The sequence below is a fragment of the Salmo salar genome, unplaced genomic scaffold (assembly GCF_965601325.2).
Source record: "Salmo salar unplaced genomic scaffold, fSalSal1 ptg000135l, whole genome shotgun sequence".
Taxonomy (NCBI): Eukaryota; Metazoa; Chordata; class Actinopteri; order Salmoniformes; family Salmonidae; genus Salmo; species Salmo salar.
In genome coordinates, this window is record NW_027675320.1 from 484,952 (window position 1) to 509,017 (window position 24,066).

General features: G+C 42.7%; 32 non-coding genes across 32 annotated transcripts; 17 read left to right on the forward strand and 15 right to left on the reverse strand.

The window, feature by feature from the left end:
- The first annotated feature begins 103 nt into the window (after positions 1-103).
- On the forward strand, positions 104-175 carry trnap-agg (transfer RNA proline (anticodon AGG)). The gene has a single exon. It is a non-coding gene; the product is annotated as a tRNA-Pro (tRNA).
- Positions 176-442: 267 nt separating this feature from the next.
- On the reverse strand, positions 443-514 carry trnag-ucc (transfer RNA glycine (anticodon UCC)). The gene has a single exon. It is a non-coding gene; the product is annotated as a tRNA-Gly (tRNA).
- A 993-nt stretch (positions 515-1,507) lies between these two features.
- trnap-agg (transfer RNA proline (anticodon AGG)) lies at positions 1,508-1,579 on the forward strand. Its single transcript has one exon. It is a non-coding gene; the product is annotated as a tRNA-Pro (tRNA).
- Positions 1,580-1,846: 267 nt separating this feature from the next.
- Positions 1,847-1,918, reverse strand: trnag-ucc (transfer RNA glycine (anticodon UCC)). The gene has a single exon. It is a non-coding gene; the product is annotated as a tRNA-Gly (tRNA).
- Positions 1,919-2,911: 993 nt separating this feature from the next.
- On the forward strand, positions 2,912-2,983 carry trnap-agg (transfer RNA proline (anticodon AGG)). Its single transcript has one exon. It is a non-coding gene; the product is annotated as a tRNA-Pro (tRNA).
- A 267-nt stretch (positions 2,984-3,250) lies between these two features.
- On the reverse strand, positions 3,251-3,322 carry trnag-ucc (transfer RNA glycine (anticodon UCC)). The gene has a single exon. It is a non-coding gene; the product is annotated as a tRNA-Gly (tRNA).
- Positions 3,323-4,315: 993 nt separating this feature from the next.
- On the forward strand, positions 4,316-4,387 carry trnap-agg (transfer RNA proline (anticodon AGG)). Its single transcript has one exon. It is a non-coding gene; the product is annotated as a tRNA-Pro (tRNA).
- Positions 4,388-4,654: 267 nt separating this feature from the next.
- trnag-ucc (transfer RNA glycine (anticodon UCC)) lies at positions 4,655-4,726 on the reverse strand. The gene has a single exon. It is a non-coding gene; the product is annotated as a tRNA-Gly (tRNA).
- Positions 4,727-5,719: 993 nt separating this feature from the next.
- Positions 5,720-5,791, forward strand: trnap-agg (transfer RNA proline (anticodon AGG)). Its single transcript has one exon. It is a non-coding gene; the product is annotated as a tRNA-Pro (tRNA).
- A 267-nt stretch (positions 5,792-6,058) lies between these two features.
- trnag-ucc (transfer RNA glycine (anticodon UCC)) lies at positions 6,059-6,130 on the reverse strand. Its single transcript has one exon. It is a non-coding gene; the product is annotated as a tRNA-Gly (tRNA).
- A 993-nt stretch (positions 6,131-7,123) lies between these two features.
- Positions 7,124-7,195, forward strand: trnap-agg (transfer RNA proline (anticodon AGG)). The gene has a single exon. It is a non-coding gene; the product is annotated as a tRNA-Pro (tRNA).
- Positions 7,196-7,462: 267 nt separating this feature from the next.
- Positions 7,463-7,534, reverse strand: trnag-ucc (transfer RNA glycine (anticodon UCC)). The gene has a single exon. It is a non-coding gene; the product is annotated as a tRNA-Gly (tRNA).
- A 993-nt stretch (positions 7,535-8,527) lies between these two features.
- trnap-agg (transfer RNA proline (anticodon AGG)) lies at positions 8,528-8,599 on the forward strand. Its single transcript has one exon. It is a non-coding gene; the product is annotated as a tRNA-Pro (tRNA).
- A 267-nt stretch (positions 8,600-8,866) lies between these two features.
- trnag-ucc (transfer RNA glycine (anticodon UCC)) lies at positions 8,867-8,938 on the reverse strand. The gene has a single exon. It is a non-coding gene; the product is annotated as a tRNA-Gly (tRNA).
- Positions 8,939-9,931: 993 nt separating this feature from the next.
- trnap-agg (transfer RNA proline (anticodon AGG)) lies at positions 9,932-10,003 on the forward strand. Its single transcript has one exon. It is a non-coding gene; the product is annotated as a tRNA-Pro (tRNA).
- A 267-nt stretch (positions 10,004-10,270) lies between these two features.
- trnag-ucc (transfer RNA glycine (anticodon UCC)) lies at positions 10,271-10,342 on the reverse strand. Its single transcript has one exon. It is a non-coding gene; the product is annotated as a tRNA-Gly (tRNA).
- Positions 10,343-11,335: 993 nt separating this feature from the next.
- On the forward strand, positions 11,336-11,407 carry trnap-agg (transfer RNA proline (anticodon AGG)). Its single transcript has one exon. It is a non-coding gene; the product is annotated as a tRNA-Pro (tRNA).
- A 267-nt stretch (positions 11,408-11,674) lies between these two features.
- trnag-ucc (transfer RNA glycine (anticodon UCC)) lies at positions 11,675-11,746 on the reverse strand. Its single transcript has one exon. It is a non-coding gene; the product is annotated as a tRNA-Gly (tRNA).
- Positions 11,747-12,739: 993 nt separating this feature from the next.
- trnap-agg (transfer RNA proline (anticodon AGG)) lies at positions 12,740-12,811 on the forward strand. Its single transcript has one exon. It is a non-coding gene; the product is annotated as a tRNA-Pro (tRNA).
- Positions 12,812-13,078: 267 nt separating this feature from the next.
- On the reverse strand, positions 13,079-13,150 carry trnag-ucc (transfer RNA glycine (anticodon UCC)). The gene has a single exon. It is a non-coding gene; the product is annotated as a tRNA-Gly (tRNA).
- A 993-nt stretch (positions 13,151-14,143) lies between these two features.
- On the forward strand, positions 14,144-14,215 carry trnap-agg (transfer RNA proline (anticodon AGG)). The gene has a single exon. It is a non-coding gene; the product is annotated as a tRNA-Pro (tRNA).
- A 267-nt stretch (positions 14,216-14,482) lies between these two features.
- On the reverse strand, positions 14,483-14,554 carry trnag-ucc (transfer RNA glycine (anticodon UCC)). The gene has a single exon. It is a non-coding gene; the product is annotated as a tRNA-Gly (tRNA).
- A 993-nt stretch (positions 14,555-15,547) lies between these two features.
- On the forward strand, positions 15,548-15,619 carry trnap-agg (transfer RNA proline (anticodon AGG)). Its single transcript has one exon. It is a non-coding gene; the product is annotated as a tRNA-Pro (tRNA).
- Positions 15,620-15,886: 267 nt separating this feature from the next.
- trnag-ucc (transfer RNA glycine (anticodon UCC)) lies at positions 15,887-15,958 on the reverse strand. Its single transcript has one exon. It is a non-coding gene; the product is annotated as a tRNA-Gly (tRNA).
- Positions 15,959-16,951: 993 nt separating this feature from the next.
- trnah-aug (transfer RNA histidin (anticodon AUG)) lies at positions 16,952-17,023 on the forward strand. Its single transcript has one exon. It is a non-coding gene; the product is annotated as a tRNA-His (tRNA).
- A 267-nt stretch (positions 17,024-17,290) lies between these two features.
- trnag-ucc (transfer RNA glycine (anticodon UCC)) lies at positions 17,291-17,362 on the reverse strand. Its single transcript has one exon. It is a non-coding gene; the product is annotated as a tRNA-Gly (tRNA).
- A 993-nt stretch (positions 17,363-18,355) lies between these two features.
- On the forward strand, positions 18,356-18,427 carry trnap-agg (transfer RNA proline (anticodon AGG)). The gene has a single exon. It is a non-coding gene; the product is annotated as a tRNA-Pro (tRNA).
- Positions 18,428-18,694: 267 nt separating this feature from the next.
- On the reverse strand, positions 18,695-18,766 carry trnag-ucc (transfer RNA glycine (anticodon UCC)). Its single transcript has one exon. It is a non-coding gene; the product is annotated as a tRNA-Gly (tRNA).
- A 2,398-nt stretch (positions 18,767-21,164) lies between these two features.
- On the forward strand, positions 21,165-21,236 carry trnap-agg (transfer RNA proline (anticodon AGG)). Its single transcript has one exon. It is a non-coding gene; the product is annotated as a tRNA-Pro (tRNA).
- Positions 21,237-21,503: 267 nt separating this feature from the next.
- On the reverse strand, positions 21,504-21,575 carry trnag-ucc (transfer RNA glycine (anticodon UCC)). The gene has a single exon. It is a non-coding gene; the product is annotated as a tRNA-Gly (tRNA).
- Positions 21,576-22,568: 993 nt separating this feature from the next.
- Positions 22,569-22,640, forward strand: trnap-agg (transfer RNA proline (anticodon AGG)). Its single transcript has one exon. It is a non-coding gene; the product is annotated as a tRNA-Pro (tRNA).
- Positions 22,641-23,973: 1,333 nt separating this feature from the next.
- On the forward strand, positions 23,974-24,045 carry trnah-aug (transfer RNA histidin (anticodon AUG)). Its single transcript has one exon. It is a non-coding gene; the product is annotated as a tRNA-His (tRNA).
- The last annotated feature ends 21 nt before the right edge of the window (positions 24,046-24,066 follow it).

The following is a 24,066-nucleotide window of genomic DNA, read 5'->3' on the forward strand; positions in this document are numbered from 1 at the left end:
AACACTCACATGAGGTTCAATCTTTCCAAGCACCATGGACAAGAACAATGGATATCCTCATTGTCATTGCCGCAGAAAGCAAAACTATTTTGTTATTGTGTAAGGCTCGTTGGTCTAGGGGTATGATTCTCGCTTAGGGTGCGAGAGGTCCCGGGTTCAAATCCCGGATGAGCCCTTTTGCAGATCTTTTAACAAGCTCAGACAGGCAGATCTCAGGCCACTGGTCGCAAACAGCCACCTCTTGGGCGCAGGACGAGGTGGCTGAATGGTTTAGGCGATGGACAGCTAATCTATTGTGATATTCACTAGTTGGCTCAATGTCGCACTTCATTTAGAAAACCTGCAAAAAGTAAGAGCAAATCGTACTTCCACGAAGATTGATTCCAATGTAATAGACTTGAAATTACACCCAGCCCCTAAAACTAGTGAATATGTCATGCTCTGCATTGGCCGGGAATCGAACCCGGGTCAACTGCTTGGAAGGCAGCTATGCTCACCACTATACCACCAATGCTATGTGAAGCTCGCTAGCAACATGGAGACATCGATTCATATCCTGACCGTCATTTTTGTGGAAAGTGAAAATTATTTGACCAAACGGATCGTTGGTGTTAGTGTACGATTATGGCTTAGGGTGCGAGAGGTCCCTGGTTAAAAAATCTATCATTTTAATCAGTACCTGTTACCTTCAGATTAGTCCCGTGACACTTGTGGGGAACGTAGGGCAAAACTGAGAACATTGTGACAAGTGGGGTCACATTAGTTTGTTGCCCAAAGATTTTGGATTCTACAAACAGAAGTTGGCACATAAAGGGTTCCGACTTCAGACGGGTCCCCTGACACTTGTGGGGGACGTAGAGATAAATTGAGAACACCACCGTGTTCGTGAGGGTCTCCCCTTTCCAGGGAGTGGTCATACGAATTTGTAGGTCAAACGGTTCAGAAGCTACAGATGTTTTTGTGAGAAGACCGATTATAGGTATGTGTCATGGTTTGAATAACACCGCTCTAGCTCCACCACCTTTCATTGCAGATGTGGAGGTGTAACATAAACAGTTATGGAGGCTTGAGACAGATACGACACATCTCAATCTCTCTAGTTGAAAACTGATCGATTTGAATGGGTATTTTTTACATTCGTTTACTTTGATTCACGTACTGATGCATCAGTCAACTCAAAATAAATGAGCTCCATTCTTTTTGAAGTTTTATTTTTTCAGTTTCTCTTTTAAAATATTAATTGATCTCATTTTGCTCAATATTCATTTGTCAACACTCATCATCAGTTTGCTGTCGCGGCTTAAGAAGACAGAATGTGAAAAACACAGCAGATGAAATACAAAAGATTTGAACTGAAGCCTGGTCAACAGTTTGGAAGACTGCTATGCTCACAAGTATAGCACAAACACTCACATGAGGTTCAATCTTTCCAAGCACCATGGACAAGAACAATGGATATCCTCATTGTCATTGCCGCAGAAAGCAAAACTATTTTGTTATTGTGTAAGGCTCGTTGGTCTAGGGGTATGATTCTCGCTTAGGGTGCGAGAGGTCCCGGGTTCAAATCCCGGATGAGCCCTTTTGCAGATCTTTTAACAAGCTCAGACAGGCAGATCTCAGGCCACTGGTCGCAAACAGCCACCTCTTGGGCGCAGGACGAGGTGGCTGAATGGTTTAGGCGATGGACAGCTAATCTATTGTGATATTCACTAGTTGGCTCAATGTCGCACTTCATTTAGAAAACCTGCAAAAAGTAAGAGCAAATCGTACTTCCACGAAGATTGATTCCAATGTAATAGACTTGAAATTACACCCAGCCCCTAAAACTAGTGAATATGTCATGCTCTGCATTGGCCGGGAATCGAACCCGGGTCAACTGCTTGGAAGGCAGCTATGCTCACCACTATACCACCAATGCTATGTGAAGCTCGCTAGCAACATGGAGACATCGATTCATATCCTGACCGTCATTTTTGTGGAAAGTGAAAATTATTTGACCAAACGGATCGTTGGTGTTAGTGTACGATTATGGCTTAGGGTGCGAGAGGTCCCTGGTTAAAAAATCTATCATTTTAATCAGTACCTGTTACCTTCAGATTAGTCCCGTGACACTTGTGGGGAACGTAGGGCAAAACTGAGAACATTGTGACAAGTGGGGTCACATTAGTTTGTTGCCCAAAGATTTTGGATTCTACAAACAGAAGTTGGCACATAAAGGGTTCCGACTTCAGACGGGTCCCCTGACACTTGTGGGGGACGTAGAGATAAATTGAGAACACCACCGTGTTCGTGAGGGTCTCCCCTTTCCAGGGAGTGGTCATACGAATTTGTAGGTCAAACGGTTCAGAAGCTACAGATGTTTTTGTGAGAAGACCGATTATAGGTATGTGTCATGGTTTGAATAACACCGCTCTAGCTCCACCACCTTTCATTGCAGATGTGGAGGTGTAACATAAACAGTTATGGAGGCTTGAGACAGATACGACACATCTCAATCTCTCTAGTTGAAAACTGATCGATTTGAATGGGTATTTTTTACATTCGTTTACTTTGATTCACGTACTGATGCATCAGTCAACTCAAAATAAATGAGCTCCATTCTTTTTGAAGTTTTATTTTTTCAGTTTCTCTTTTAAAATATTAATTGATCTCATTTTGCTCAATATTCATTTGTCAACACTCATCATCAGTTTGCTGTCGCGGCTTAAGAAGACAGAATGTGAAAAACACAGCAGATGAAATACAAAAGATTTGAACTGAAGCCTGGTCAACAGTTTGGAAGACTGCTATGCTCACAAGTATAGCACAAACACTCACATGAGGTTCAATCTTTCCAAGCACCATGGACAAGAACAATGGATATCCTCATTGTCATTGCCGCAGAAAGCAAAACTATTTTGTTATTGTGTAAGGCTCGTTGGTCTAGGGGTATGATTCTCGCTTAGGGTGCGAGAGGTCCCGGGTTCAAATCCCGGATGAGCCCTTTTGCAGATCTTTTAACAAGCTCAGACAGGCAGATCTCAGGCCACTGGTCGCAAACAGCCACCTCTTGGGCGCAGGACGAGGTGGCTGAATGGTTTAGGCGATGGACAGCTAATCTATTGTGATATTCACTAGTTGGCTCAATGTCGCACTTCATTTAGAAAACCTGCAAAAAGTAAGAGCAAATCGTACTTCCACGAAGATTGATTCCAATGTAATAGACTTGAAATTACACCCAGCCCCTAAAACTAGTGAATATGTCATGCTCTGCATTGGCCGGGAATCGAACCCGGGTCAACTGCTTGGAAGGCAGCTATGCTCACCACTATACCACCAATGCTATGTGAAGCTCGCTAGCAACATGGAGACATCGATTCATATCCTGACCGTCATTTTTGTGGAAAGTGAAAATTATTTGACCAAACGGATCGTTGGTGTTAGTGTACGATTATGGCTTAGGGTGCGAGAGGTCCCTGGTTAAAAAATCTATCATTTTAATCAGTACCTGTTACCTTCAGATTAGTCCCGTGACACTTGTGGGGAACGTAGGGCAAAACTGAGAACATTGTGACAAGTGGGGTCACATTAGTTTGTTGCCCAAAGATTTTGGATTCTACAAACAGAAGTTGGCACATAAAGGGTTCCGACTTCAGACGGGTCCCCTGACACTTGTGGGGGACGTAGAGATAAATTGAGAACACCACCGTGTTCGTGAGGGTCTCCCCTTTCCAGGGAGTGGTCATACGAATTTGTAGGTCAAACGGTTCAGAAGCTACAGATGTTTTTGTGAGAAGACCGATTATAGGTATGTGTCATGGTTTGAATAACACCGCTCTAGCTCCACCACCTTTCATTGCAGATGTGGAGGTGTAACATAAACAGTTATGGAGGCTTGAGACAGATACGACACATCTCAATCTCTCTAGTTGAAAACTGATCGATTTGAATGGGTATTTTTTACATTCGTTTACTTTGATTCACGTACTGATGCATCAGTCAACTCAAAATAAATGAGCTCCATTCTTTTTGAAGTTTTATTTTTTCAGTTTCTCTTTTAAAATATTAATTGATCTCATTTTGCTCAATATTCATTTGTCAACACTCATCATCAGTTTGCTGTCGCGGCTTAAGAAGACAGAATGTGAAAAACACAGCAGATGAAATACAAAAGATTTGAACTGAAGCCTGGTCAACAGTTTGGAAGACTGCTATGCTCACAAGTATAGCACAAACACTCACATGAGGTTCAATCTTTCCAAGCACCATGGACAAGAACAATGGATATCCTCATTGTCATTGCCGCAGAAAGCAAAACTATTTTGTTATTGTGTAAGGCTCGTTGGTCTAGGGGTATGATTCTCGCTTAGGGTGCGAGAGGTCCCGGGTTCAAATCCCGGATGAGCCCTTTTGCAGATCTTTTAACAAGCTCAGACAGGCAGATCTCAGGCCACTGGTCGCAAACAGCCACCTCTTGGGCGCAGGACGAGGTGGCTGAATGGTTTAGGCGATGGACAGCTAATCTATTGTGATATTCACTAGTTGGCTCAATGTCGCACTTCATTTAGAAAACCTGCAAAAAGTAAGAGCAAATCGTACTTCCACGAAGATTGATTCCAATGTAATAGACTTGAAATTACACCCAGCCCCTAAAACTAGTGAATATGTCATGCTCTGCATTGGCCGGGAATCGAACCCGGGTCAACTGCTTGGAAGGCAGCTATGCTCACCACTATACCACCAATGCTATGTGAAGCTCGCTAGCAACATGGAGACATCGATTCATATCCTGACCGTCATTTTTGTGGAAAGTGAAAATTATTTGACCAAACGGATCGTTGGTGTTAGTGTACGATTATGGCTTAGGGTGCGAGAGGTCCCTGGTTAAAAAATCTATCATTTTAATCAGTACCTGTTACCTTCAGATTAGTCCCGTGACACTTGTGGGGAACGTAGGGCAAAACTGAGAACATTGTGACAAGTGGGGTCACATTAGTTTGTTGCCCAAAGATTTTGGATTCTACAAACAGAAGTTGGCACATAAAGGGTTCCGACTTCAGACGGGTCCCCTGACACTTGTGGGGGACGTAGAGATAAATTGAGAACACCACCGTGTTCGTGAGGGTCTCCCCTTTCCAGGGAGTGGTCATACGAATTTGTAGGTCAAACGGTTCAGAAGCTACAGATGTTTTTGTGAGAAGACCGATTATAGGTATGTGTCATGGTTTGAATAACACCGCTCTAGCTCCACCACCTTTCATTGCAGATGTGGAGGTGTAACATAAACAGTTATGGAGGCTTGAGACAGATACGACACATCTCAATCTCTCTAGTTGAAAACTGATCGATTTGAATGGGTATTTTTTACATTCGTTTACTTTGATTCACGTACTGATGCATCAGTCAACTCAAAATAAATGAGCTCCATTCTTTTTGAAGTTTTATTTTTTCAGTTTCTCTTTTAAAATATTAATTGATCTCATTTTGCTCAATATTCATTTGTCAACACTCATCATCAGTTTGCTGTCGCGGCTTAAGAAGACAGAATGTGAAAAACACAGCAGATGAAATACAAAAGATTTGAACTGAAGCCTGGTCAACAGTTTGGAAGACTGCTATGCTCACAAGTATAGCACAAACACTCACATGAGGTTCAATCTTTCCAAGCACCATGGACAAGAACAATGGATATCCTCATTGTCATTGCCGCAGAAAGCAAAACTATTTTGTTATTGTGTAAGGCTCGTTGGTCTAGGGGTATGATTCTCGCTTAGGGTGCGAGAGGTCCCGGGTTCAAATCCCGGATGAGCCCTTTTGCAGATCTTTTAACAAGCTCAGACAGGCAGATCTCAGGCCACTGGTCGCAAACAGCCACCTCTTGGGCGCAGGACGAGGTGGCTGAATGGTTTAGGCGATGGACAGCTAATCTATTGTGATATTCACTAGTTGGCTCAATGTCGCACTTCATTTAGAAAACCTGCAAAAAGTAAGAGCAAATCGTACTTCCACGAAGATTGATTCCAATGTAATAGACTTGAAATTACACCCAGCCCCTAAAACTAGTGAATATGTCATGCTCTGCATTGGCCGGGAATCGAACCCGGGTCAACTGCTTGGAAGGCAGCTATGCTCACCACTATACCACCAATGCTATGTGAAGCTCGCTAGCAACATGGAGACATCGATTCATATCCTGACCGTCATTTTTGTGGAAAGTGAAAATTATTTGACCAAACGGATCGTTGGTGTTAGTGTACGATTATGGCTTAGGGTGCGAGAGGTCCCTGGTTAAAAAATCTATCATTTTAATCAGTACCTGTTACCTTCAGATTAGTCCCGTGACACTTGTGGGGAACGTAGGGCAAAACTGAGAACATTGTGACAAGTGGGGTCACATTAGTTTGTTGCCCAAAGATTTTGGATTCTACAAACAGAAGTTGGCACATAAAGGGTTCCGACTTCAGACGGGTCCCCTGACACTTGTGGGGGACGTAGAGATAAATTGAGAACACCACCGTGTTCGTGAGGGTCTCCCCTTTCCAGGGAGTGGTCATACGAATTTGTAGGTCAAACGGTTCAGAAGCTACAGATGTTTTTGTGAGAAGACCGATTATAGGTATGTGTCATGGTTTGAATAACACCGCTCTAGCTCCACCACCTTTCATTGCAGATGTGGAGGTGTAACATAAACAGTTATGGAGGCTTGAGACAGATACGACACATCTCAATCTCTCTAGTTGAAAACTGATCGATTTGAATGGGTATTTTTTACATTCGTTTACTTTGATTCACGTACTGATGCATCAGTCAACTCAAAATAAATGAGCTCCATTCTTTTTGAAGTTTTATTTTTTCAGTTTCTCTTTTAAAATATTAATTGATCTCATTTTGCTCAATATTCATTTGTCAACACTCATCATCAGTTTGCTGTCGCGGCTTAAGAAGACAGAATGTGAAAAACACAGCAGATGAAATACAAAAGATTTGAACTGAAGCCTGGTCAACAGTTTGGAAGACTGCTATGCTCACAAGTATAGCACAAACACTCACATGAGGTTCAATCTTTCCAAGCACCATGGACAAGAACAATGGATATCCTCATTGTCATTGCCGCAGAAAGCAAAACTATTTTGTTATTGTGTAAGGCTCGTTGGTCTAGGGGTATGATTCTCGCTTAGGGTGCGAGAGGTCCCGGGTTCAAATCCCGGATGAGCCCTTTTGCAGATCTTTTAACAAGCTCAGACAGGCAGATCTCAGGCCACTGGTCGCAAACAGCCACCTCTTGGGCGCAGGACGAGGTGGCTGAATGGTTTAGGCGATGGACAGCTAATCTATTGTGATATTCACTAGTTGGCTCAATGTCGCACTTCATTTAGAAAACCTGCAAAAAGTAAGAGCAAATCGTACTTCCACGAAGATTGATTCCAATGTAATAGACTTGAAATTACACCCAGCCCCTAAAACTAGTGAATATGTCATGCTCTGCATTGGCCGGGAATCAAACCCGGGTCAACTGCTTGGAAGGCAGCTATGCTCACCACTATACCACCAATGCTATGTGAAGCTCGCTAGCAACATGGAGACATCGATTCATATCCTGACCGTCATTTTTGTGGAAAGTGAAAATTATTTGACCAAACGGATCGTTGGTGTTAGTGTACGATTATGGCTTAGGGTGCGAGAGGTCCCTGGTTAAAAAATCTATCATTTTAATCAGTACCTGTTACCTTCAGATTAGTCCCGTGACACTTGTGGGGAACGTAGGGCAAAACTGAGAACATTGTGACAAGTGGGGTCACATTAGTTTGTTGCCCAAAGATTTTGGATTCTACAAACAGAAGTTGGCACATAAAGGGTTCCGACTTCAGACGGGTCCCCTGACACTTGTGGGGGACGTAGAGACAAATTGGGAACACCACCGTGTTCGTGAGGGTCTCCCCTTTCCAGGGAGTGGTCATACGAATTTGTAGGTCAAACGGTTCAGAAGCTACAGATGTTTTTGTGAGAAGACCGATTATAGGTATGTCTCATGGTTTGACTAACACCGCTCTAGCTCCACCACCTTTCATTGCAGATGTGGAGGTGTAACATAAACAGTTATGGAGGCTTGAGACAGATACGACACATCTCAATCTCTCTAGTTGAAAACTGATCGATTTGAATGGGTATTTTTTACATTCGTTTACTTTGATTCACGTACTGATGCATCAGTCAACTCAAAATAAATGAGCTCCATTCTTTTTGAAGTTTTATTTTTTCAGTTTCTCTTTTAAAATATTAATTGATCTCATTTTGCTCAATATTCATTTGTCAACACTCATCATCAGTTTGCTGTCGCGGCTTAAGAAGACAGAATGTGAAAAACACAGCAGATGAAATACAAAAGATTTGAACTGAAGCCTGGTCAACAGTTTGGAAGACTGCTATGCTCACAAGTATAGCACAAACACTCACATGAGGTTCAATCTTTCCAAGCACCATGGACAAGAACAATGGATATCCTCATTGTCATTGCCGCAGAAAGCAAAACTATTTTGTTATTGTGTAAGGCTCGTTGGTCTAGGGGTATGATTCTCGCTTAGGGTGCGAGAGGTCCCGGGTTCAAATCCCGGATGAGCCCTTTTGCAGATCTTTTAACAAGCTCAGACAGGCAGATCTCAGGCCACTGGTCGCAAACAGCCACCTCTTGGGCGCAGGACGAGGTGGCTGAATGGTTTAGGCGATGGACAGCTAATCTATTGTGATATTCACTAGTTGGCTCAATGTCGCACTTCATTTAGAAAACCTGCAAAAAGTAAGAGCAAATCGTACTTCCACGAAGATTGATTCCAATGTAATAGACTTGAAATTACACCCAGCCCCTAAAACTAGTGAATATGTCATGCTCTGCATTGGCCGGGAATCAAACCCGGGTCAACTGCTTGGAAGGCAGCTATGCTCACCACTATACCACCAATGCTATGTGAAGCTCGCTAGCAACATGGAGACATCGATTCATATCCTGACCGTCATTTTTGTGGAAAGTGAAAATTATTTGACCAAACGGATCGTTGGTGTTAGTGTACGATTATGGCTTAGGGTGCGAGAGGTCCCTGGTTAAAAAATCTATCATTTTAATCAGTACCTGTTACCTTCAGATTAGTCCCGTGACACTTGTGGGGAACGTAGGGCAAAACTGAGAACATTGTGACAAGTGGGGTCACATTAGTTTGTTGCCCAAAGATTTTGGATTCTACAAACAGAAGTTGGCACATAAAGGGTTCCGACTTCAGACGGGTCCCCTGACACTTGTGGGGGACGTAGAGATAAATTGAGAACACCACCGTGTTCGTGAGGGTCTCCCCTTTCCAGGGAGTGGTCATACGAATTTGTAGGTCAAACGGTTCAGAAGCTACAGATGTTTTTGTGAGAAGACCGATTATAGGTATGTCTCATGGTTTGACTAACACCGCTCTAGCTCCACCACCTTTCATTGCAGATGTGGAGGTGTAACATAAACAGTTATGGAGGCTTGAGACAGATACGACACATCTCAATCTCTCTAGTTGAAAACTGATCGATTTGAATGGGTATTTTTTACATTCGTTTACTTTGATTCACGTACTGATGCATCAGTCAACTCAAAATAAATGAGCTCCATTCTTTTTGAAGTTTTATTTTTTCAGTTTCTCTTTTAAAATATTAATTGATCTCATTTTGCTCAATATTCATTTGTCAACACTCATCATCAGTTTGCTGTCGCGGCTTAAGAAGACAGAATGTGAAAAACACAGCAGATGAAATACAAAAGATTTGAACTGAAGCCTGGTCAACAGTTTGGAAGACTGCTATGCTCACAAGTATAGCACAAACACTCACATGAGGTTCAATCTTTCCAAGCACCATGGACAAGAACAATGGATATCCTCATTGTCATTGCCGCAGAAAGCAAAACTATTTTGTTATTGTGTAAGGCTCGTTGGTCTAGGGGTATGATTCTCGCTTAGGGTGCGAGAGGTCCCGGGTTCAAATCCCGGATGAGCCCTTTTGCAGATCTTTTAACAAGCTCAGACAGGCAGATCTCAGGCCACTGGTCGCAAACAGCCACCTCTTGGGCGCAGGACGAGGTGGCTGAATGGTTTAGGCGATGGACAGCTAATCTATTGTGATATTCACTAGTTGGCTCAATGTCGCACTTCATTTAGAAAACCTGCAAAAAGTAAGAGCAAATCGTACTTCCACGAAGATTGATTCCAATGTAATAGACTTGAAATTACACCCAGCCCCTAAAACTAGTGAATATGTCATGCTCTGCATTGGCCGGGAATCAAACCCGGGTCAACTGCTTGGAAGGCAGCTATGCTCACCACTATACCACCAATGCTATGTGAAGCTCACTAGCAACATGGAGACATCGATTCATATCCTGACCGTCATTTTTGTGGAAAGTGAAAATTATTTGACCAAACGGATCGTTGGTGTTAGTGTACGATTATGGCTTAGGTTGCGAGAGGTCCCTGGTTAAAAAATCTATCATTTTAATCAGTACCTGTTACCTTCAGATTAGTCCCGTGACACTTGTGGGGAACGTAGGGCAAAACTGAGAACATTGTGACAAGTGGGGTCACATTAGTTTGTTGCCCAAAGATTTTGGATTCTACAAACAGAAGTTGGCACATAAAGGGTTCCGACTTCAGACGGGTCCCCTGACACTTGTGGGGGACGTAGAGATAAATTGAGAACACCACCGTGTTCGTGAGGGTCTCCCCTTTCCAGGGAGTGGTCATACGAATTTGTAGGTCAAACGGTTCAGAAGCTACAGATGTTTTTGTGAGAAGACCGATTATAGGTATGTCTCATGGTTTGACTAACACCGCTCTAGCTCCACCACCTTTCATTGCAGATGTGGAGGTGTAACATAAACAGTTATGGAGGCTTGAGACAGATACGACACATCTCAATCTCTCTAGTTGAAAACTGATCGATTTGAATGGGTATTTTTTACATTCGTTTACTTTGATTCACGTACTGATGCATCAGTCAACTCAAAATAAATGAGCTCCATTCTTTTTGAAGTTTTATTTTTTCAGTTTCTCTTTTAAAATATTAATTGATCTCATTTTGCTCAATATTCATTTGTCAACACTCATCATCAGTTTGCTGTCGCGGCTTAAGAAGACAGAATGTGAAAAACACAGCAGATGAAATACAAAAGATTTGAACTGAAGCCTGGTCAACAGTTTGGAAGACTGCTATGCTCACAAGTATAGCACAAACACTCACATGAGGTTCAATCTTTCCAAGCACCATGGACAAGAACAATGGATATCCTCATTGTCATTGCCGCAGAAAGCAAAACTATTTTGTTATTGTGTAAGGCTCGTTGGTCTAGGGGTATGATTCTCGCTTAGGGTGCGAGAGGTCCCGGGTTCAAATCCCGGATGAGCCCTTTTGCAGATCTTTTAACAAGCTCAGACAGGCAGATCTCAGGCCACTGGTCGCAAACAGCCACCTCTTGGGCGCAGGACGAGGTGGCTGAATGGTTTAGGCGATGGACAGCTAATCTATTGTGATATTCACTAGTTGGCTCAATGTCGCACTTCATTTAGAAAACCTGCAAAAAGTAAGAGCAAATCGTACTTCCACGAAGATTGATTCCAATGTAATAGACTTGAAATTACACCCAGCCCCTAAAACTAGTGAATATGTCATGCTCTGCATTGGCCGGGAATCAAACCCGGGTCAACTGCTTGGAAGGCAGCTATGCTCACCACTATACCACCAATGCTATGTGAAGCTCGCTAGCAACATGGAGACATCGATTCATATCCTGACCGTCATTTTTGTGGAAAGTGAAAATTATTTGACCAAACGGATCGTTGGTGTTAGTGTACGATTATGGCTTAGGGTGCGAGAGGTCCCTGGTTAAAAAATCTATCATTTTAATCAGTACCTGTTACCTTCAGATTAGTCCCGTGACACTTGTGGGGAACGTAGGGCAAAACTGAGAACATTGTGACAAGTGGGGTCACATTAGTTTGTTGCCCAAAGATTTTGGATTCTACAAACAGAAGTTGGCACATAAAGGGTTCCGACTTCAGACGGGTCCCCTGACACTTGTGGGGGACGTAGAGACAAATTGGGAACACCACCGTGTTCGTGAGGGTCTCCCCTTTCCAGGGAGTGGTCATACGAATTTGTAGGTCAAACGGTTCAGAAGCTACAGATGTTTTTGTGAGAAGACCGATTATAGGTATGTCTCATGGTTTGACTAACACCGCTCTAGCTCCACCACCTTTCATTGCAGATGTGGAGGTGTAACATAAACAGTTATGGAGGCTTGAGACAGATACGACACATCTCAATCTCTCTAGTTGAAAACTGATCGATTTGAATGGGTATTTTTTACATTCGTTTACTTTGATTCACGTACTGATGCATCAGTCAACTCAAAATAAATGAGCTCCATTCTTTTTGAAGTTTTATTTTTTCAGTTTCTCTTTTAAAATATTAATTGATCTCATTTTGCTCAATATTCATTTGTCAACACTCATCATCAGTTTGCTGTCGCGGCTTAAGAAGACAGAATGTGAAAAACACAGCAGATGAAATACAAAAGATTTGAACTGAAGCCTGGTCAACAGTTTGGAAGACTGCTATGCTCACAAGTATAGCACAAACACTCACATGAGGTTCAATCTTTCCAAGCACCATGGACAAGAACAATGGATATCCTCATTGTCATTGCCGCAGAAAGCAAAACTATTTTGTTATTGTGTAAGGCTCGTTGGTCTAGGGGTATGATTCTCGCTTAGGGTGCGAGAGGTCCCGGGTTCAAATCCCGGATGAGCCCTTTTGCAGATCTTTTAACAAGCTCAGACAGGCAGATCTCAGGCCACTGGTCGCAAACAGCCACCTCTTGGGCGCAGGACGAGGTGGCTGAATGGTTTAGGCGATGGACAGCTAATCTATTGTGATATTCACTAGTTGGCTCAATGTCGCACTTCATTTAGAAAACCTGCAAAAAGTAAGAGCAAATCGTACTTCCACGAAGATTGATTCCAATGTAATAGACTTGAAATTACACCCAGCCCCTAAAACTAGTGAATATGTCATGCTCTGCATTGGCCGGGAATCGAACCCGGGTCAACTGCTTGGAAGGCAGCTATGCTCACCACTATACCACCAATGCTATGTGAAGCTCGCTAGCAACATGGAGACATCGATTCATATCCTGACCGTCATTTTTGTGGAAAGTGAAAATTATTTGACCAAACGGATCGTTGGTGTTAGTGTACGATTATGGCTTAGGGTGCGAGAGGTCCCTGGTTAAAAAATCTATCATTTTAATCAGTACCTGTTACCTTCAGATTAGTCCCGTGACACTTGTGGGGAACGTAGGGCAAAACTGAGAACATTGTGACAAGTGGGGTCACATTAGTTTGTTGCCCAAAGATTTTGGATTCTACAAACAGAAGTTGGCACATAAAGGGTTCCGACTTCAGACGGGTCCCCTGACACTTGTGGGGGACGTAGAGACAAATTGGGAACACCACCGTGTTCGTGAGGGTCTCCCCTTTCCAGGGAGTGGTCATACGAATTTGTAGGTCAAACGGTTCAGAAGCTGCAGATGTTTTTGTGAGAAGACCGATTATAGGTATGTCTCATGGTTTGACTAACACCGCTCTAGCTCCACCACCTTTCATTGCAGATGTGGAGGTGTAACATAAACAGTTATGGAGGCTTGAGACAGATACGACACATCTCAATCTCTCTAGTTGAAAACTGATCGATTTGAATGGGTATTTTTTACATTCGTTTACTTTGATTCACGTACTGATGCATCAGTCAACTCAAAATAAATGAGCTCCATTCTTTTTGAAGTTTTATTTTTTCAGTTTCTCTTTTAAAATATTAATTGATCTCATTTTGCTCAATATTCATTTGTCAACACTCATCATCAGTTTGCTGTCGCGGCTTAAGAAGACAGAATGTGAAAAACACAGCAGATGAAATACAAAAGATTTGAACTGAAGCCTGGTCAACAGTTTGGAAGACTGCTATGCTCACAAGTATAGCACAAACACTCACATGAGGTTCAATCTTTCCAAGCACCATGGACAAGAACAATGGATATCCTCATTGTCATTGCCGCAGAAAGCAAAACTATTTTGTTATTGTGTAAGGCTCGTTGGTCTAGGGGTATGATTCTCGCTTAGGGTGCGAGAGGTCCCGGGTTCAAATCCCGGATGAGCCCTTTTGCAGATCTTTTAACAAGCTCAGACAGGCAGATCTCAGGCCACTGGTCGCAAACAGCCACCTCTTGGGCGCAGGACGAGGTGGCTGAATGGTTTAGGCGATGGACAGCTAATCTATTGTGATATTCACTAGTTGGCTCAATGTCGCACTTCATTTAGAAAACCTGCAAAAAGTAAGAGCAAATCGTACTTCCACGAAGATTGATTCCAATGTAATAGACTTGAAATTACACCCAGCCCCTAAAACTAGTGAATATGTCATGCTCTGCATTGGCCGGGAATCAAACCCGGGTCAACTGCTTGGAAGGCAGCTATGCTCACCACTATACCACCAATGCTATGTGAAGCTCACTAGCAACATGGAGACATCGATTCATATCCTGACCGTCATTTTTGTGGAAAGTGAAAATTATTTGACCAAACGGATCGTTGGTGTTAGTGTACGATTATGGCTTAGGTTGCGAGAGGTCCCTGGTTAAAAAATCTATCATTTTAATCAGTACCTGTTACCTTCAGATTAGTCCCGTGACACTTGTGGGGAACGTAGGGCAAAACTGAGAACATTGTGACAAGTGGGGTCACATTAGTTTGTTGCCCAAAGATTTTGGATTCTACAAACAGAAGTTGGCACATAAAGGGTTCCGACTTCAGACGGGTCCCCTGACACTTGTGGGGGACGTAGAGACAAAGTGGGAACACCACCGTGTTCGTGAGGGTCTCCCCTTTCCAGGGAGTGGTCATACGAATTTGTAGGTCAAACGGTTCAGAAGCTGCAGATGTTTTTGTGAGAAGACCGATTATAGGTATGTCTCATGGTTTGACTAACACCGCTCTAGCTCCACCACCTTTCATTGCAGATGTGGAGGTGTAACATAAACAGTTATGGAGGCTTGAGACAGATACGACACATCTCAATCTCTCTAGTTGAAAACTGATCGATTTGAATGGGTATTTTTTACATTCGTTTACTTTGATTCACGTACTGATGCATCAGTCAACTCAAAATAAATGAGCTCCATTCTTTTTGAAGTTTTATTTTTTCAGTTTCTCTTTTAAAATATTAATTGATCTCATTTTGCTCAATATTCATTTGTCAACACTCATCATCAGTTTGCTGTCGCGGCTTAAGAAGACAGAATGTGAAAAACACAGCAGATGAAATACAAAAGATTTGAACTGAAGCCTGGTCAACAGTTTGGAAGACTGCTATGCTCACAAGTATAGCACAAACACTCACATGAGGTTCAATCTTTCCAAGCACCATGGACAAGAACAATGGATATCCTCATTGTCATTGCCGCAGAAAGCAAAACTATTTTGTTATTGTGTAAGGCTCGTTGGTCTAGGGGTATGATTCTCGCTTAGGGTGCGAGAGGTCCCGGGTTCAAATCCCGGATGAGCCCTTTTGCAGATCTTTTAACAAGCTCAGACAGGCAGATCTCAGGCCACTGGTCGCAAACAGCCACCTCTTGGGCGCAGGACGAGGTGGCTGAATGGTTTAGGCGATGGACAGCTAATCTATTGTGATATTCACTAGTTGGCTCAATGTCGCACTTCATTTAGAAAACCTGCAAAAAGTAAGAGCAAATCGTACTTCCACGAAGATTGATTCCAATGTAATAGACTTGAAATTACACCCAGCCCCTAAAACTAGTGAATATGTCATGCTCTGCATTGGCCGGGAATCAAACCCGGGTCAACTGCTTGGAAGGCAGCTATGCTCACCACTATACCACCAATGCTATGTGAAGCTCACTAGCAACATGGAGACATCGATTCATATCCTGACCGTCATTTTTGTGGAAAGTGAAAATTATTTGACCAAACGGATCGTTGGTGTTAGTGTACGATTATGGCTTAGGGTGCGAGAGGTCCCTGGTTAAAAAATCTATCATTTTAATCAGTACCTGTTACCTTCAGATTAGTCCCGTGACACTTGTGGGGAACGTAGGGCAAAACTGAGAACATTGTGACAAGTGGGGTCACATTAGTTTGTTGCCCAAAGATTTTGGATTCTACAAACAGAAGTTGGCACATAAAGGGTTCCGACTTCAGACGGGTCCCCTGACACTTGTGGGGGACGTAGAGACAAAGTGGGAACACCACCGTGTTCGTGAGGGTCTCCCCTTTCCAGGGAGTGGTCATACGAATTTGTAGGTCAAACGGTTCAGAAGCTGCAGATGTTTTTGTGAGAAGACCGATTATAGGTATGTCTCATGGTTTGACAAACACCGCTCTAGCTCCACCACCTTTCATTGCAGATGTGGAGGTGTAACATAAACAGTTATGGAGGCTTGAGACAGATACGACACATCTCAATCTCTCTAGTTGAAAACTGATCGATTTGAATGGGTATTTTTTACATTCGTTTACTTTGATTCACGTACTGATGCATCAGTCAACTCAAAGTAAATGAGCTCCATTCTTTTTGAAGTTTTATTTTTTCAGTTTCTCTTTTAAAATATTAATTGATCTCATTTTGCTCAATATTCATTTGTCAACACTCATCATCAGTTTGCTGTCGCGGCTTAAGAAGACAGAATGTGAAAAACACAGCAGATGAAATACAAAAGATTTGAACTGAAGCCTGGTCAACAGTTTGGAAGACTGCTATGCTCACAAGTATAGCACAAACACTCACATGAGGTTCAATCTTTCCAAGCACCATGGACAAGAACAATGGATATCCTCATTGTCATTGCCGCAGAAAGCAAAACTATTTTGTTATTGTGTAAGGCTCGTTGGTCTAGGGGTATGATTCTCGCTTATGGTGCGCGAGGTCCCGGGTTCAAATCCTGGATGAGCCCTTTTGCAGATCTTTTAACAAGCTCAGACAGGCAGATCTCAGGCCACTGGTCGCAAACAGCCACCTCTTGGGCGCAGGACGAGGTGGCTGAATGGTTTAGGCGATGGACAGCTAATCTATTGTGATATTCACTAGTTGGCTCAATGTTGCACTTCATTTAGAAAACCTGCAAAAAGTAAGAGCAAATCGTACTTCCACGAAGATTGATTCCAATGTAATAGACTTGAAATTACACCCAGCCCCTAAAAGTAGTGAATATGTCATGCTCTGCATTGGCCGGGAATCGAACCCGGGTCAACTGCTTGGAAGGCAGCTATGCTCACCACTATACCACCAATGCTATGTGAAGCACGCTAGCAACATGGAGACATTGATTCATATCCTGACCGTCATTTTTGTGGAAAGTGAAAATTATTTGACCAAACGGATCGTTGGTGTTAGTGTACGATTATGGCTTAGGGTGCGAGAGGTCCCTGGTTAAAAAATCTATCATTTTAATCAGTACCTGTTACCTTCAGATTAGTCCCGTGACACTTGTGGGGAACGTAGGGCAAAACTGAGAACATTGTGACAAGTGGGGTCACATTAGTTTGTTGCCCAAAGATTTTGGATTCTACAAACAGAAGTTGGCACATAAAGGGTTCCGACTTCAGACGGGTCCCCTGACACTTGTGGGGGACGTAGAGATAAATTGAGAACACCACCGTGTTCGTGAGGGTCTCCCCTTTCCAGGGAGTGGTCATACGAATTTGTAGGTCAAACGGTTCAGAAGCTACAGATGTTTTTGTGAGAAGACCGATTATAGGTATGTCTCATGGTTTGACTAACACCGCTCTAGCTCCACCACCTTTCATTGCAGATGTGGAGGTGTAACATAAACAGTTATGGAGGCTTGAGACAGATACGACACATCTCAATCTCTCTAGTTGAAAACTGATCGATTTGAATGGGTATTTTTTACATTCGTTTACTTTGATTCACGTACTGATGCATCAGTCAACTCAAAATAAATGAGCTCCATTCTTTTTGAAGTTTTATTTTTTCAGTTTCTCTTTTAAAATATTAATTGATCTCATTTTGCTCAATATTCATTTGTCAACACTCATCATCAGTTTGCTGTCGCGGCTTAAGAAGACAGAATGTGAAAAACACAGCAGATGAAATACAAAAGATTTGAACTGAAGCCTGGTCAACAGTTTGGAAGACTGCTATGCTCACAAGTATAGCACAAACACTCACATGAGGTTCAATCTTTCCAAGCACCATGGACAAGAACAATGGATATCCTCATTGTCATTGCCGCAGAAAGCAAAACTATTTTGTTATTGTGTAAGGCTCGTTGGTCTAGGGGTATGATTCTCGCTTAGGGTGCGAGAGGTCCTGGGTTCAAATCCCGGATGAGCCCTTTTGCAGATCTTTTAACAAGCTCAGACAGGCAGATCTCAGGCCACTGGTCGCAAACAGCCACCTCTTGGGCGCAGGACGAGGTGGCTGAATGGTTTAGGCGATGGACAGCTAATCTATTGTGATATTCACTAGTTGGCTCAATGTTGCACTTCATTTAGAAAACCTGCAAAAAGTAAGAGCAAATCGTACTTCCACGAAGATTGATTCCAATGTAATAGACTTGAAATTACACCCAGCCCCTAAAAGTAGTGAATATGTCATGCTCTGCATTGGCCGGGAATCGAACCCGGGTCAACTGCTTGGAAGGCAGCTATGCTCACCACTATACCACCAATGCTATGTGAAGCACGCTAGCAACATGGAGACATTGATTCATATCCTGACCGTCATTTTTGTGGAAAGTGAAAATTATTTGACCAAACGGATCGTTGGTGTTAGTGTACGATTATGGCTTAGGGTGCGAGAGGTCCCTGGTTAAAAAATCTATCATTTTAATCAGTACCTGTTACCTTCAGATTAGTCCCGTGACACTTGTGGGGAACGTAGGGCAAAACTGAGAACATTGTGACAAGTGGGGTCACATTAGTTTGTTGCCCAAAGATTTTGGATTCTACAAACAGAAGTTGGCACATAAAGGGTTCCGACTTCAGACGGGTCCCCTGACACTTGTGGGGGACGTAGAGATAAATTGAGAACACCACCGTGTTCGTGAGGGTCTCCCCTTTCCAGGGAGTGGTCATACGAATTTGTAGGTCAAACGGTTCAGAAGCTACAGATGTTTTTGTGAGAAGACCGATTATAGGTATGTCTCATGGTTTGACTAACACCGCTCTAGCTCCACCACCTTTCATTGCAGATGTGGAGGTGTAACATAAACAGTTATGGAGGCTTGAGACAGATACGACACATCTCAATCTCTCTAGTTGAAAACTGATCGATTTGAATGGGTATTTTTTACATTCATTTACTTTGATTCACGTACTGATGCATCAGTCAACTCAAAGTAAATGAGCTCCATTCTTTTTGAAGTTTTATTTTTTCAGTTTCTCTTTTAAAATATTAATTGATCTCATTTTGCTCAATATTCATTTGTCAACACTCATCATCAGTTTGCTGTCGCGGCTTAAGAAGACAGAATGTGAAAAACACAGCAGATGAAATACAAAAGATTTGAACTGAAGCCTGGTCAACAGTTTGGAAGACTGCTATGCTCACAAGTATAGCACAAACACTCACATGAGGTTCAATCTTTCCAAGCACCATGGACAAGAACAATGGATATCCTCATTGTCATTGCCGCAGAAAGCAAAACTATTTTGTTATTGTGTAAGGCTCGTTGGTCTAGGGGTATGATTCTCGCTTAGGGTGCGAGAGGTCCCGGCTTCAAATCCCGGATGAGCACTTTTGCAGATCTTTTAACAAGCTCAGACAGGCAGATCTCAGGCCACTGGTCGCAAACAGCCACCTCTTGGGCGCAGGACGAGGTGGCTGAATGGTTTAGGCGATGGACAGCTAATCTATTGTGATATTCACTAGTTGGCTCAATGTCGCACTTCATTTAGAAAACCTGCAAAAAGTAAGAGCAAATCGTACTTCCACGAAGATTGATTCCAATGTAATAGACTTGAAATTACACCCAGCCCCTAAAACTAGCGAATATGTCATGCTCTGCATTGGCCAGGAATCGAACCCGGGGCAAGTGCTTGGAAGGCAGCTATGCTCACCACTATACCACCAATGCTACGTGAAGCTCGCTAGCAACATGGAGACATCGATTCATATCCTGACCGTCATTTTTGTGGAAAGTGAAAATTATTTGACCAAACGGATCCCTTGGTGTTAGTGTACGATTATGGCTTAGGGTGCGAGAGGTCCCTGGTTAAAAAATCTATCATTTTAATCAGTACCTGTTACCTTCAGATTAGTCCCGTGACACTTGTGGGGAACGTAGGGCAAAACTGAGAACATTGTGACAAGTGGGGTCACATTAGTTTGTTGCCCAAAGATTTTGGATTCTACAAACAGAAGTTGGCACATAAAGGGTTCCGACTTCAGACGGGTCCCCTGACACTTGTGGGGGACGTAGAGATAAATTGAGAACACCACCGTGTTCGTGAGGGTCTCCCCTTTCCAGGGAGTGGTCATACGAATTTGTAGGTCAAACGGTTCAGAAGCTACAGATGTTTTTGTGAGAAGACCGATTATAGGTATGTCTCATGGTTTGACTAACACCGCTCTAGCTCCACCACCTTTCATTGCAGATGTGGAGGTGTAACATAAACAGTTATGGAGGCTTGAGACAGATACGACACATCTCAATCTCTCTAGTTGAAAACTGATCGATTTGAATGGGTATTTTTTACATTCGTTTACTTTGATTCACGTACTGATGCATCAGTCAACTCAAAATAAATGAGCTCCATTCTTTTTGAAGTTTTATTTTTTCAGTTTCTCTTTTAAAATATTAATTGATCTCATTTTGCTCAATATTCATTTGTCAACACTCATCATCAGTTTGCTGTCGCGGCTTAAGAAGACAGAATGTGAAAAACACAGCAGATGAAATACAAAAGATTTGAACTGAAGCCTGGTCAACAGTTTGGAAGACTGCTATGCTCACAAGTATAGCACAAACACTCACATGAGGTTCAATCTTTCCAAGCACCATGGACAAGAACAATGGATATCCTCATTGTCATTGCCGCAGAAAGCAAAACTATTTTGTTATTGTGTAAGGCTCGTTGGTCTAGGGGTATGATTCTCGCTTAGGGTGCGAGAGGTCCTGGGTTCAAATCCCGGATGAGCCCTTTTGCAGATCTTTTAACAAGCTCAGACAGGCAGATCTCAGGCCACTGGTCGCAAACAGCCACCTCTTGGGCGCAGGACGAGGTGGCTGAATGGTTTAGGCGATGGACAGCTAATCTATTGTGATATTCACTAGTTGGCTCAATGTTGCACTTCATTTAGAAAACCTGCAAAAAGTAAGAGCAAATCGTACTTCCACGAAGATTGATTCCAATGTAATAGACTTGAAATTACACCCAGCCCCTAAAAGTAGTGAATATGTCATGCTCTGCATTGGCCGGGAATCGAACCCGGGTCAACTGCTTGGAAGGCAGCTATGCTCACCACTATACCACCAATGCTATGTGAAGCACGCTAGCAACATGGAGACATTGATTCATATCCTGACCGTCATTTTTGTGGAAAGTGAAAATTATTTGACCAAACGGATCGTTGGTGTTAGTGTACGATTATGGCTTAGGGTGCGAGAGGTCCCTGGTTAAAAAATCTATCATTTTAATCAGTACCTGTTACCTTCAGATTAGTCCCGTGACACTTGTGGGGAACGTAGGGCAAAACTGAGAACATTGTGACAAGTGGGGTCACATTAGTTTGTTGCCCAAAGATTTTGGATTCTACAAACAGAAGTTGGCACATAAAGGGTTCCGACTTCAGACGGGTCCCCTGACACTTGTGGGGGACGTAGAGATAAATTGAGAACACCACCGTGTTCGTGAGGGTCTCCCCTTTCCAGGGAGTGGTCATACGAATTTGTAGGTCAAACGGTTCAGAAGCTACAGATGTTTTTGTGAGAAGACCGATTATAGGTATGTCTCATGGTTTGACTAACACCGCTCTAGCTCCACCACCTTTCATTGCAGATGTGGAGGTGTAACATAAACAGTTATGGAGGCTTGAGACAGATACGACACATCTCAATCTCTCTAGTTGAAAACTGATCGATTTGAATGGGTATTTTTTACATTCGTTTACTTTGATTCACGTACTGATGCATCAGTCAACTCAAAATAAATGAGCTCCATTCTTTTTGAAGTTTTATTTTTTCAGTTTCTCTTTTAAAATATTAATTGATCTCATTTTGCTCAATATTCATTTGTCAACACTCATCATCAGTTTGCTGTCGCGGCTTAAGAAGACAGAATGTGAAAAACACAGCAGATGAAATACAAAAGATTTGAACTGAAGCCTGGTCAACAGTTTGGAAGACTGCTATGCTCACAAGTATAGCACAAACACTCACATGAGGTTCAATCTTTCCAAGCACCATGGACAAGAACAATGGATATCCTCATTGTCATTGCCGCAGAAAGCAAAACTATTTTGTTATTGTGTAAGGCTCGTTGGTCTAGGGGTATGATTCTCGCTTAGGGTGCGAGAGGTCCCGGCTTCAAATCCCGGATGAGCCCTTTTGCAGATCTTTTAACAAGCTCAGACAGGCAGATCTCAGGCCACTGGTCGCAAACAGCCACCTCTTGGGCGCAGGACGAGGTGGCTGAATGGTTTAGGCGATGGACAGCTAATCTATTGTGATATTCACTAGTTGGCTCAATGTCGCACTTCATTTAGAAAACCTGCAAAAAGTAAGAGCAAATCGTACTTCCACGAAGATTGATTCCAATGTAATAGACTTGAAATTACACCCAGCCCCTAAAACTAGCGAATATGTCATGCTCTGCATTGGCCAGGAATCGAACCCGGGGCAAGTGCTTGGAAGGCAGCTATGCTCACCACTATACCACCAATGCTACGTGAAGCTCGCTAGCAACATGGAGACATCGATTCATATCCTGACCGTCATTTTTGTGGAAAGTGAAAATTATTTGACCAAACGGATCCCTTGGTGTTAGTGTACGATTATGGCTTAGGGTGCGAGAGGTCCCTGGTTAAAAAATCTATCATTTTAATCAGTACCTGTTACCTTCAGATTAGTCCCGTGACACTTGTGGGGAACGTAGGGCAAAACTGAGAACATTGTGACAAGTGGGGTCACATTAGTTTGTTGCCCAAAGATTTTGGATTCTACAAACAGAAGTTGGCACATAAAGGGTTCCGACTTCAGACGGGTCCCCTGACACTTGTGGGGGACGTAGAGATAAATTGAGAACACCACCGTGTTCGTGAGGGTCTCCCCTTTCCAGGGAGTGGTCATACGAATTTGTAGGTCAAACGGTTCAGAAGCTACAGATGTTTTTGTGAGAAGACCGATTATAGGTATGTCTCATGGTTTGACTAACACCGCTCTAGCTCCACCACCTTTCATTGCAGATGTGGAGGTGTAACATAAACAGTTATGGAGGCTTGAGACAGATACGACACATCTCAATCTCTCTAGTTGAAAACTGATCGATTTGAATGGGTATTTTTTACATTCGTTTACTTTGATTCACGTACTGATGCATCAGTCAACTCAAAATAAATGAGCTCCATTCTTTTTGAAGTTTTATTTTTTCAGTTTCTCTTTTAAAATATTAATTGATCTCATTTTGCTCAATATTCATTTGTCAACACTCATCATCAGTTTGCTGTCGCGGCTTAAGAAGACAGAATGTGAAAAACACAGCAGATGAAATACAAAAGATTTGAACTGAAGCCTGGTCAACAGTTTGGAAGACTGCTATGCTCACAAGTATAGCACAAACACTCACATGAGGTTCAATCTTTCCAAGCACCATGGACAAGAACAATGGATATCCTCATTGTCATTGCCGCAGAAAGCAAAACTATTTTGTTATTGTGTAAGGCTCGTTGGTCTAGGGGTATGATTCTCGCTTATGGTGCGTGAGGTCCCGGGTTCAAATCCCGGATGAGCCCTTTTGCAGATCTTTTAACAAG